Here is an 11,042-nt window from a genome sequence, read left to right as displayed (position 1 = left end):
AAAAAGAAATATACCACACTTAAAAGACAAAAAGAATCTCAGACTTTAAATTAATTTGTCTGATGATCTAATGGCATGCCGGAGTGTCCAATACTCAAAAATTCAAATTACGTACTAACTATATGATCTTAAGCAACTTAAGTAACTACAGAATTTTACTTTCTTTATCTGTCAATTGGAGGGGGAAAAATAGTGTCTATGTCAAAGGATTATCATAATAAATAATTGATAATAATTTAAAAAATTTTAAATATGCCAATAAAAAGTATACACATACAATATGCATAGAACTCATAGAAAATTACCCCATGGAGTGGCGAAGCAACGGCAAAAGCTGTATAATGCATGTGCTTTTTGTTAAAATATAGCAAGGCTGGTACAGAGCAATGATTCTACAGAAGAACCAGTCTAAGGGAAGCCCGTCATGTCTTTCTTGATGGCTCAGGTTTGAAAAATTAGTGAGAACACAACTATTCATTTACTGTTGTTCAGTGCTTTTACGAGAGGAAATTATTTTTTTAATTTTCACTAAAAAAATGAAGTGGGAGCTAAATACATTTGCATTGGGCTTTATCAAAACCACTCACAAATATAGTTAATAAATTTAAGGATTTTTTTCATACTGAAAGAAAATGATCAAAATATCTTATATTTATTCATCCCTTTGAGATATAACAAATACTTCTTTGCTCTGTTAAATATACAAATAACAATCTGTGCCTTTAATCTCCTTCCTTCATGCAAAAAGACAATTTCTAAAGTTAATATAATGAGATTTAATGTCAACAAATATTTACTATGAAGATTTTTTAAAGGTAGTGATTACAGAGTCTTATTCTGTGTTAAGCAGTATTCTGAACTATTTTATACATTAACTCATTTAGCTTTCACCTATGAAATAAGAACTGTTATTGCTCATTTTCTAGTTGAGGAAAAGTGAAGCAGAAAGAACTTAAGCAATGCGCTCAAAATGAAAGTGGTGCTGCTTCAAGATGGAGGAGGCTCTCTGACCTCCTGGAGACTTTGCAAAATTGAGAAATAAACTTTTATTGGAGTGAGCCATTGAGACTTTATTAGCATAGCATAATGTCATCTACCATGACGAATGGAATATTAATATTTACAGCCTCCGAAGAGCACTTATATCTTGAAATGATGGGAATGAATAAACCCCCCCAAAATGGGCATGAAAATGAAGTAACACACCAATTAGCAATACAAACATAAGGAAAAAATGCCCTAAAAAAGACATAGTATTTATTGAATAATTAATTTAATGATCATTTAACAAAAGATGAAGTAAGGGTCTCTTACAATCTTCCATTGATACATGAGGTACCTGAGGTATAGCAAGATGAACAAATTACTCATAGCCACACTACGAGTAAGTGATGGGGCCAAAATTGAAATCTAGAAAGTCTATCGTCCAAGCCCGTCTTCCTACCACTACGTCATGCTGCTCCTCTATATTCCCTCAGAGCCTTGAGTCAGTTCTGAGTCAGAGAGACCCCGGAGGACAGGGTAGAACTGCTCCTTTGGATTTCCTAGACTGGGACTCTTTATAGGAGGGGGAAGCCGCACCTTCTTCCTCAGAACAACTGGGGACTATGACCTGCTGACCTTGAGGCTAATAGCCCAACACACAACCCACTGTGCCACCAGGGCTTTGTCTCAAATACACTAATAGGGAAATGCAAATTATAGAAACAGTCACTTACCAGTTTGGCAAATTTTAAAAGAGTGAACACATTGATTTACAGCAGCAATAGAGGATGCTGCTAGCAAAAATTCCAATTCATTTGAGACAAACTTTGTGGTAAGCAATCCTGAAATATTTATCAGCATTTAGCATACATGCATCCTTTGTTCCAGCATTCCTACTCTTGGGAAGCTACCCAATTAAAGTAGAGGGCTGATAACTTCCACATTGTTCATTGTAGCAGAAGATGCTTAGGTGCCAAAATCCTTTTCCATGAAAGAGGGATAGTTTAATAAATTATTAATCATCTATTCCACAGCATACAATACAGGCATTAAAAATAATAAATTAGAGGTATTCCAATGGCTTTAGATTTCCAGGAAGTGTTGGTGGATGAAAACAGCAAGCTTATGATATCACACTATTTCATGGAACAAAAATGATGATATCCTATATGCTTATCTATTCTCTATATTTGGCACACCATAGTGACCAGACAGACAGAGGACACGTGTGAAAGGTTTGGAGCAATGAGGAAAGGAGGCTGGTCAGTGAGTGAAGCAAGAAGAGAAACAAGAGAGCAGCTACCAGGAAGTCAGATGAAGAAAGGGACTCCAGGTGAGAAATGGCCAGTGGTTCTGCTGAACAGAGCAAGGGGAGACTCCTGTGGTTAATAACATGGGGGTCATTTTGCATCCATGATCTTTTCAAGTGTGTGTGTGTGTGTGTGTGTGTGTGTGTGTGTGTGTTGGGGATAACAGTCAGATTGTAGAAAACAGTAGACAGAACAGGAAAGTGAGGAAAATTGGAGGTAATGACTACAATCAAATCTTGCAAGCAAATTTTCAATAAAAAGGGGAAAAGGGAAATATGATAGTAACTGGAAACGGATGCTGTGTTTTATTTTGATTTTCAAGATGATAGTTATTGTAGAATGGTTGCATGAGAGGGCTTTAGTTTGTGGGAGAGTCTCATTATTTTTTCACTCTCTTTGTCCATGAACTTCTGAATTGCACCCGTATGCTAACAATGGCAATACAGTAAAAGAAAATTGGTGAGGGAGGAAAAGGCTAAAATCGTTGGAGTGTTGTCCTGAGATAGTTCAGTGGAAATGGATTCTAGTACACAAATGGAGGCATTGCTGTTAGAAGGCAGACAAAGTTTGTGTATCATAATGGGAAGGAAGTTTGAGGACGTGATGGAGATGCAGCCATGGTAACAGATACAGTTACAGGAGAATGTAGAGGATGTCTTTTAATTTATTCTGTTTTCACAATACAATGCCAAACCAGCAATTTCTTCAGCTGGGACTGAAGATTTCAGGGAGTCTGGAGGGACCACGAATGATTCCAGAAAGGTGATAGGATTTCTTCTTCCAGGTTCTCATGTAAAGGGAGCACAATCCGCAGAGGTTTTTCTCTGGCTGCCTATAGCTGCCTGTGAACTGATGTGAGTGGGCTGACAGTTTGATATACGGTTAGAGCGATGGTTAGAGGAACAGGGGATTTAAAGGTGTAGGAAATGGAGGAACACAAAGAAAGGCTCTGCAGGTAAGAAAGTATGAACATCAAATCATGCAGGATGATGAAAAGGGGATACGGATACTGGATTAGATCCCAGCGAGATTAAAGTTGTGTGGGGGCTGGAATATTCAAGGGAATGAACCGGAGAGCTAGATAGCAATAATGAAAGTGTGTGAGGCTTCAAACGGGCGATGGTGGAAACAGTTGTTTTTCTCTCTGTTGGCAAGAACTAGGATATGGTCATGTCACTGGGTAGCGGAGATAGAGTGAAGTTCAGGATCATCAGAGGAAGAGGTTCAGGAACTGAGAAACATGAATTAAAATAGGAATGGTGTTAGAAAGAGTGAAAGCAAGCCATGCATGATATATTTAGGAATAGCAGGTAGATGACTCTGTAGATCACTGAGAAGGAAAGAAAGGGGATGGCACAGCACAATAGCCCAAGAGTTAAGGTTGCCCTGTCTTTGGTAGACAAGCAAGATTCTCGTGTTGAATTACCAGGAAAGCATCGTCTCCACTCCAGGGCATTTTTGAGAGTGCTGCCGAAAAAGTAGAAACCTCAGGGAAGAGTCCGGTTTGAGACAAAGCAAGCGGGTGAAGCAAACATTCGAAGGACAGATGAGGGACAGAGACGGACGTCCGTGAGTGATCAGGCTTGAGTTCCGGACAGCACAGAAGGGTGGGAAAAGGAGACAAAACATCATTTGGAGCTGGGAGGCTTGATAATCAGCCTGGCATCCTTAGGCTTCTTGTGGCTCCCCATAAACTTGAGATAAAAGGAGTGATGGGATTTTCCCTGATTGTGGGATACAGGAAGGTTTTTCCCAGATTGTCACCCCCATAATATATGCAAAACCTGAGAACACTTGGTAATTGATAATACACTTTGGAGGTCAGTTGCTTAGAGGATATCTCCCTGATGGTATGAGCCATCTAGAGGGATCAGACCCTATTGTTTGTCCCACCCTAGGTGGGGTCCACTCCCTACTGATAAGGATAGTGGATTTCTCCCCTGAAAGAGACCCCAAAGACAAGGTCAAGCCAACTCAAGGAGGACCAAGGTTAGGCTGCCATCTTGAATCATGGGTCTACCCATCTTGTCACATGTATGCCCCTAATACCTCCCCTTCCTATTGTGTGTACACTCCTAGCTCATCCCCTTCTTGTCACATGTATATATATCATATATCCCCTTTCTGTGATGTATGTGGTTACCTGTAATCAGGGGCACTTGCACGTCCCTGAGATGTATATGCACTGTGATTGGAAATATACTCTCTCTCTCTCTCTGCATGGACCTGGCTGCTAAGATCATGGCTGTCCAGGATGTGAGCAATTGCATGCTTTATCTTGTCTGTCTCTTTAATTTTACCCCTCAGTTACGCAACTACCCCTTGGATCTGTTTGATTGTGGAGACTGGTACCTCACACTTGATGACCTCTGAAGGAGACTTCAATGGTGGGAGCGGAAGGGATGAAGGGGTATGTCATATCAGAAGACAGAGTTTAGGGATCTCTTTTGTACTGTTGTAAATTAAGTTGTGAAGGATGTAGAAGAATGAATGTGAGTGAAAACACAAGTAGTATAACATATATGATATGTATATATATATATATATATACACACACATACATATTTATAGATGTGTAAATATTAGTGAATATGTTGTAACATGGATGTGGGTACATATTTACATATAATCTTCTATGTATGTTTTCATATGGGTACGTGAGTATATGTGTGCATACTTGTCTTATATTTGAAACATGGACTAAAATGATCAAATAAGAGTTTGGTTGAGATACAAAAAATAATGGGAGTCAGAAGAGAAAAATAATTCTTGAACTGTGTAAAGAAAAGAAAGACAGCCCCCAACAAGTATTAATATATGCAATGATATAGTGGCTATGGTTGGCTACCAACTGCAAGATCAGCAGTTCGAAACCAGCAGCCACTCCTCAGGAGAAAGATGAGGCTTTCTACTCCCCTAATGAGTTACAGTCTCAGAAACCCCCAGGGTGAGTTCTACCTTGTCCTATTGGGCTTGTGTTGAGTCAGAATCGACTCAATGGCAATGAGTTTTGGGTTTGTGCAAAATTGTCCAGGGACAAATAATTCAATGATAAAGAAAGAATTGTGTAGCAATGGATGTGCCAAAAGGCATCATAATAAGTTAATGCTGAGGACATCATGGTGCTAGCCATCCAATCTTAGTGTCCTCACATTGGCTCGTATTTGTTTGCAGTTCATTTCAACTGTCTACTGATAAGACGTAGACAAAAAATTCCAGCCATGAGAGCTCCAGTTCTCCCTCTCCAAATTGCCTCTGGATTCCTCCCCTGTGTCACTGAGAGAAAAGAGGCAGCCAGCATGCTGTGTCATCTATGTGCTTTAGCAGTTCACCTCCTGTGACCTTAAAGCAGGTCCACGTAGGGAATGTGGTACATTATTCCCAACACAAAAACATGGTTGAAATTTCAGGAGATGGGTGCTGTGTTAGACAGGGTTCTCTAGAGAAACAAAACCAAAACGCTAATAATTTTATACATATTTATACAGATAGATAGATATATAACATAAGAAATAAACAGTTAATTAAATTATAGAGCAGTACAAATGGCTCAGTGCAACTCACTCCCATGAGACAGTTGTGAGACACTGGTAGTCCTTCAAGTCTTGAGGGCCGCCAGGCAGTCCTCTGTAGAGCAATTCAGACTATCCAGGCACAGGCAGCAAACAGCAAGGCAGGTCACCAATAGTCAGCCAGATGACAGGGTCCGACAGTCCCCAGCTCAAGAGATGTAAATTCCAATGGTGTGCCGAAGCAAGTCTTGAAGGAACCTCAAACTACAGTGACACAGTCCACGGGTTAGCTGTCCCACAGGTAGTGTAGCTTGCATATTGAGGCACAGAACAAGCAAGGAAGCCGCACACTGGTCCAATGATCAAAAAGCAAGAGACCCGAGAACTGGAAAGGTGAGGCTTGCCGAGCCACTTATCTCTCTGCACTTCAATTAATCCCACATGTGTTCACTGGCCATGTTGGCACAATAAACGTTAACTATCTCAGGTGCCTAACTTCCAAAAGCATAACTTAACCAAGCAAATTTTCCTCTTATTAATACAATGTGCCCCCTAAAGAGGCTTATTATATCCAATCTATGGTCTTTACATTAACGAGTACACCTATTACACAAGTTGGAAAAATAAAGGCATTTCATTGTTAGGAAATCTCACCACAAAATTTCACATCACTGCCTAATGCAAGTCTTGAAGTTTAGCATTCTTCCCAGGATCCTCTGCACCCAGAGAGCAGGCCAGGGAAGATAGGAAGTGTGGCAGCTGGTGGAAGCACTTTGTAGGTGATCACCCCTTTTCCATCTGTTACAAACTAGCTGGATTTCCTGAGTCAAACCCTCGCTGTAACTGGTTGTGTGTCTTTGTACTTAACTTTACATACTTCAGAGCCCTCCTCTGCAAACGATGGATAATAAAATTAACGATGACCTCATAGGGTTGTTAGAGTAACAAAATTATTCCATGTATTCCACTTGGATCTTGACTCATAGTAAACAAAACTAAACCAAACTCCCTGCCATTCCTTCAATTCTGACTCATCGTGACAAAGTAGAATTGCTCCTGTCTATTTCCAAGGCTATGAATCTTTTGGGGAGAAGAAAGCCTCATCTATCTCTCACAGAGTGGCTAGTGGGTTTGAACTTCCTACTTTGTGGTTAGCCGTCCAATGCATAAGCCACGACACCACCAGAGTTCCTGGCTGTTAGGGTAAATCCTAGACTGATGTGAATTATGATCATTGTTGTTCTTGTTATGAGAATTGGCAGGTATTTGGGGACAGTTCATCCCGCAAAGCCTATAGGAGTGGAGGAGGCAGAGCTGATAACGACGAGAACAAGAACGAAGAAAACGTTCGCAAACTGATCGTAGAGATGATTGCACAGCTCTTCTTGGTATGAGGACCCACTGGGTTGTGTATTATGTGACTATGCGTCAATAAAACAGCTTAAAAATGATCTTCCACTACTCAGATTGTCAGTTTTACCCCCAAAGTGGAAATATCCCACCAAAAAAGAGGATCTAAATTTTTGTTTCCTAAAGCTCAGCAGAATGATAATTTATGTAGACTATTAAAGTGGCCATATAATTTTAAAAAATCTAAATTCCAGGAGGGAAAAAGAATCAGAGAAAGAAAAGCCTGTGACCGTGATTTGGAGTTGAAAAGCTGGAAGGGCTTCAAATGAAGTGGGGTACCCTAGAAAAACAAGAGAGAATCAGAAAAGGACAGAACAGAGAAGATCTGGGCAATAGCAAAATGGGGGGGGAAGGAATTAAATGGTGCTCACCTATCAGATAAAACAGCATCTGGGGCTTGAAGGCTTGTTTCCAGACAACTAAATCCACATGGAAGAAGCACACCAACATCAGTCACTGCAGGATTGTAATTCATTCAATCCCAAATTGGAGGGCACAGTATCAGAGCCTACACTGAGAATCCAGTTTGCAGAAAGCTATGGATGGCAGTGGGAGCTCAAGATACATTTGTGGGAACTACATAGGAAAGAAGCCTCCCGTGATTTCCCTCTATGCGTAATAGAGGGAGGGGACGAAAGTGGCTACTAAACAGTGTATTGGAGAGATGACTATAGAGGATCAAAATGATACACTTGACTTGATTGGTTAAAACTTTGTCCGTTGATCCCCCTCTGATGCATGTTAGGCCTGAGCTGGTTTTCAACATTTTCTGTATTTTTTGTTTGTTCAAATTGAGGTTTATCTCAGATGTGTCATGTCACTCATGGTCACCCTCTTAAATTTTTGTTATGTTTTTCTGTTTTTCAGTCTATGGAACACAGATTGATGAACTTATAGGGTTTGGGTGGGGGTGGGCAGGGTGCAGTGAGGGGTGGTGGTGTTTAAAAGGGAGCTGAGGTCAAGGAGTTCGTGAAGGAAAAGAATGTTTTGAAACTGGTTGTGATAGCAATTGTACACTACTGATTGATATGATTAAACTATGGAATGATATGATTTCTGTATTAATTCCCAATAAAATGGTTTAAAAAAATACAAAGACTAGGGCATGGTAACTTGAATAGCATGCGTATACTTCATCAATACAGCAGAGACTGAGGTCAAGAGACTTCAACAGGCACTGAGCATGTTGGGGCAAAGGGGTGGGTTTCAGGTAAAAAGAACTAGTTGTAAACCTCTTTCCAATCCTTTTTGTAAGAAATCAGGCTAAGCCAAATCTGTAAGCCAAGTTTACAGCAGCCGTGTGGGTGTCATGGGTTTTCATTTTGCTGCTAGCCACAAGGTCAGCAGTTTGGAAGAAAGATGAGCCTTAACCTCAATGGGCAGCTCTACTTTGTCCTATAGGGTCACTTGGAATCAGAATTAACTCGATGACTGTGCGTTTGGTGTTTTTGCTTGAAGGCAAAACTAAACAGCTGGAAACAACCCCCCCCCCCCAAAAAAAAAAATTCTTAAATTGTACATAATAGGTATGAGTTCAAGCAATAAAGTAAGTCCATTTTTACATACATTTTCAACAACTTCCTAGGCCAGCAAAGCTTCATGTAACTAGCCAAATGCACACTTCCTTTCCTTTGCATTCACCCAAAATGCAACAAGAAAATTGGCTGTTAACCTGACCTTGCTCAGGGACAACTTTCTCATTCTGAAAGAATATGTTTTCAGTTCCAATTTATAAATGCCTCTGCTTGCATTTATGATTTTATTTCAGAGCACACCAATGGATTCTGAACATGCGGTAGGTTCACTAATGAGAGAAATTGGCTCATGATATTTTTATCAATCTTTAAATTAACTGAGTCAATTTAATTTGCCAGAGAACACAGCACATCTTATTCAAGCACATAAAGAACCTTAGTGGCATAGTGGGTTAAGCACTGGGCTATTAACCGCAAGATCATCAGTTCAAACCCACCAGCCACTCTGTGGGAGAAAGATGAGGCTGAGTGCTCCCAGTACAGACTGAAAGTCCAGGAAACCTTAAGGAGCAGTTCTGAGCTGTCTGCTATAGGGCTGCGATGAGTCGGAATTGGCTTGATGGCAGTGGGTTTGATGGCACTGTGGTGACGAGATCAGCTGCTAATGGAAAAGGCAGCAGTTCAAATCCACCAGTGGGCTCACAGGAGAATAGCCTGGTGACTGTTCCCATAAAGATGGCAGGCTTGGAAACCCTCTGGGGCAGTTGTGGAGGCCACTGCATGTACCAACCGTGTTCGTGAATGCCTTGTACAAGCATGGAGACGGAGTCAATCTATTCAGATTTCAGATCCCTCCCCCTGGCTTGCTCCAAAATAAATTGGAATCTAACCTGAGGTAATACCATCTATTTTATATGACCTTCTAAAAGGAATTTTTTTTCTTCTCAGTTAACTTTCATTCTGGGCATTTGATACAGTTTCCAAGAGCTGTCTTAATTGCCTGAGGCAGAGCCTTTAGAAGGGTGTGTGTGTGTGTGTGTGTGTGTGTGTGTGTGTGTGACTGAAAGTTAAAAACAAAAACCAAACTCACTGACATCATGTCACGGTTGACTCCAGCGTCTCCCTCTGAGTTTCCGACACTGTGATTGTTTACAGGAGTAGAAAGTGCAGTCTTTCTCCCTCAGAGTTGCTGGTGATTTCGAACTGCCAGCCCTGCAGATCATAGCCTAATGCATAACCACTACACCCCTGGACTCCTGAGTGAAAGTAAAGAAGTGCCAAGATGGAATAACAAAAAGGATCAGCAGCAGTAAATGCTGTCATGGGTTTAATTTGCACTTGAAGCAAGAACAAGGTCCGCCAAATATAACTATGCCATGTCCAACAAAATTACAGAATCTTAGAAAGATATAAAATAATTCATGGTGCACTTGAAGGGGATAGAGCAATGCAATTGGGGGCAAAAGTTAAGGCGATAGGATGAGTATCGTAACCTTCCACAGCCATATTCTCTGCTGAGTAGCTCCTCCCCACCCCACAACTTTGTTCATACATGCAACTGAATCCTACAGCCATTGTTTGATAGGGATCTACTATTTTTGTGGCCCCGGGGCTTCTTTGCGGCAGCTCGGGGAGCACAGTGCCCGCAAGGAAGGCAGCGGTGGAAATTGCAGCAAGTAAAATTGAGAGGTGGCTTGTTAAAAGGTCCACTGGTCAGTCTCACCGCCATGTTTGCATTCCATCCATTTATTCAGGAATAAGTTCCCTTCTACTCCATAAGGGCATCCAGTCCCTACCCATTGACTTTTTCTGTAATCTCACTAATTGGTGTTCACGGCAACCATTACTGGATCCCATACTACCAGTCTAAGAAATTTCAATCATTTCACTAGGGCCAAGCAGGAGCCATCAAAAGGTATAAAAATAACCCTAAACTACAACCATTCTGGGCTTCTGCACACAGGGCTTTAGGCTGGGTCTCATTAAATCTGCCTCCCATTTCCCACCTCAAATCACTCAGACTCCAGCAATTACCCAGTAAGTGCTTCCCAAACAGCAAATGCAGAATTCATTTCCTTTTAGCTTCCCTGTCTGTTTCTTTGTTTTAAAATAGCTTGCCTTTAAAATTGTGCCACGATGGAAAACAAGGTGTGCTCTGTGGTCATTCTCTCTTCTCCACGCAAACCTGGAGCCTGAAGCCCTCTCTGCTTGGCAACCCCCAGAAAGCCAGTGCTGCTGTGAACACATTCATGGGAACAAGCCCTCTTACTGCCTAACTGCCCAGCACAAACCCCAGTAGGCCACAGCCACAGACATGCTGTGCTCATCAGCATGATTTCAGTTACCGACTG

The 11,042-nt window shown here is 41.2% G+C and overlaps 1 pseudogene; it reads right to left on the bottom strand.

Annotated features, from left to right (window-relative positions):
- LOC101663458 overlaps positions 1 to 10,420 on the bottom strand; it is a 15,166-nt pseudogene extending 4,746 nt beyond the window's left edge.
- Positions 10,421 to 11,042: the final 622 nt, after the last annotated feature.

The sequence above is a fragment of the Echinops telfairi genome, unplaced genomic scaffold (assembly GCF_000313985.2).
Source record: "Echinops telfairi isolate 266 unplaced genomic scaffold, ASM31398v2 ScPeMD7_1;HRSCAF=3_0, whole genome shotgun sequence".
Classification (NCBI taxonomy): Eukaryota; Metazoa; Chordata; class Mammalia; order Afrosoricida; family Tenrecidae; genus Echinops; species Echinops telfairi.
This window is presented reverse-complemented; position numbering and strand designations above follow the sequence as displayed.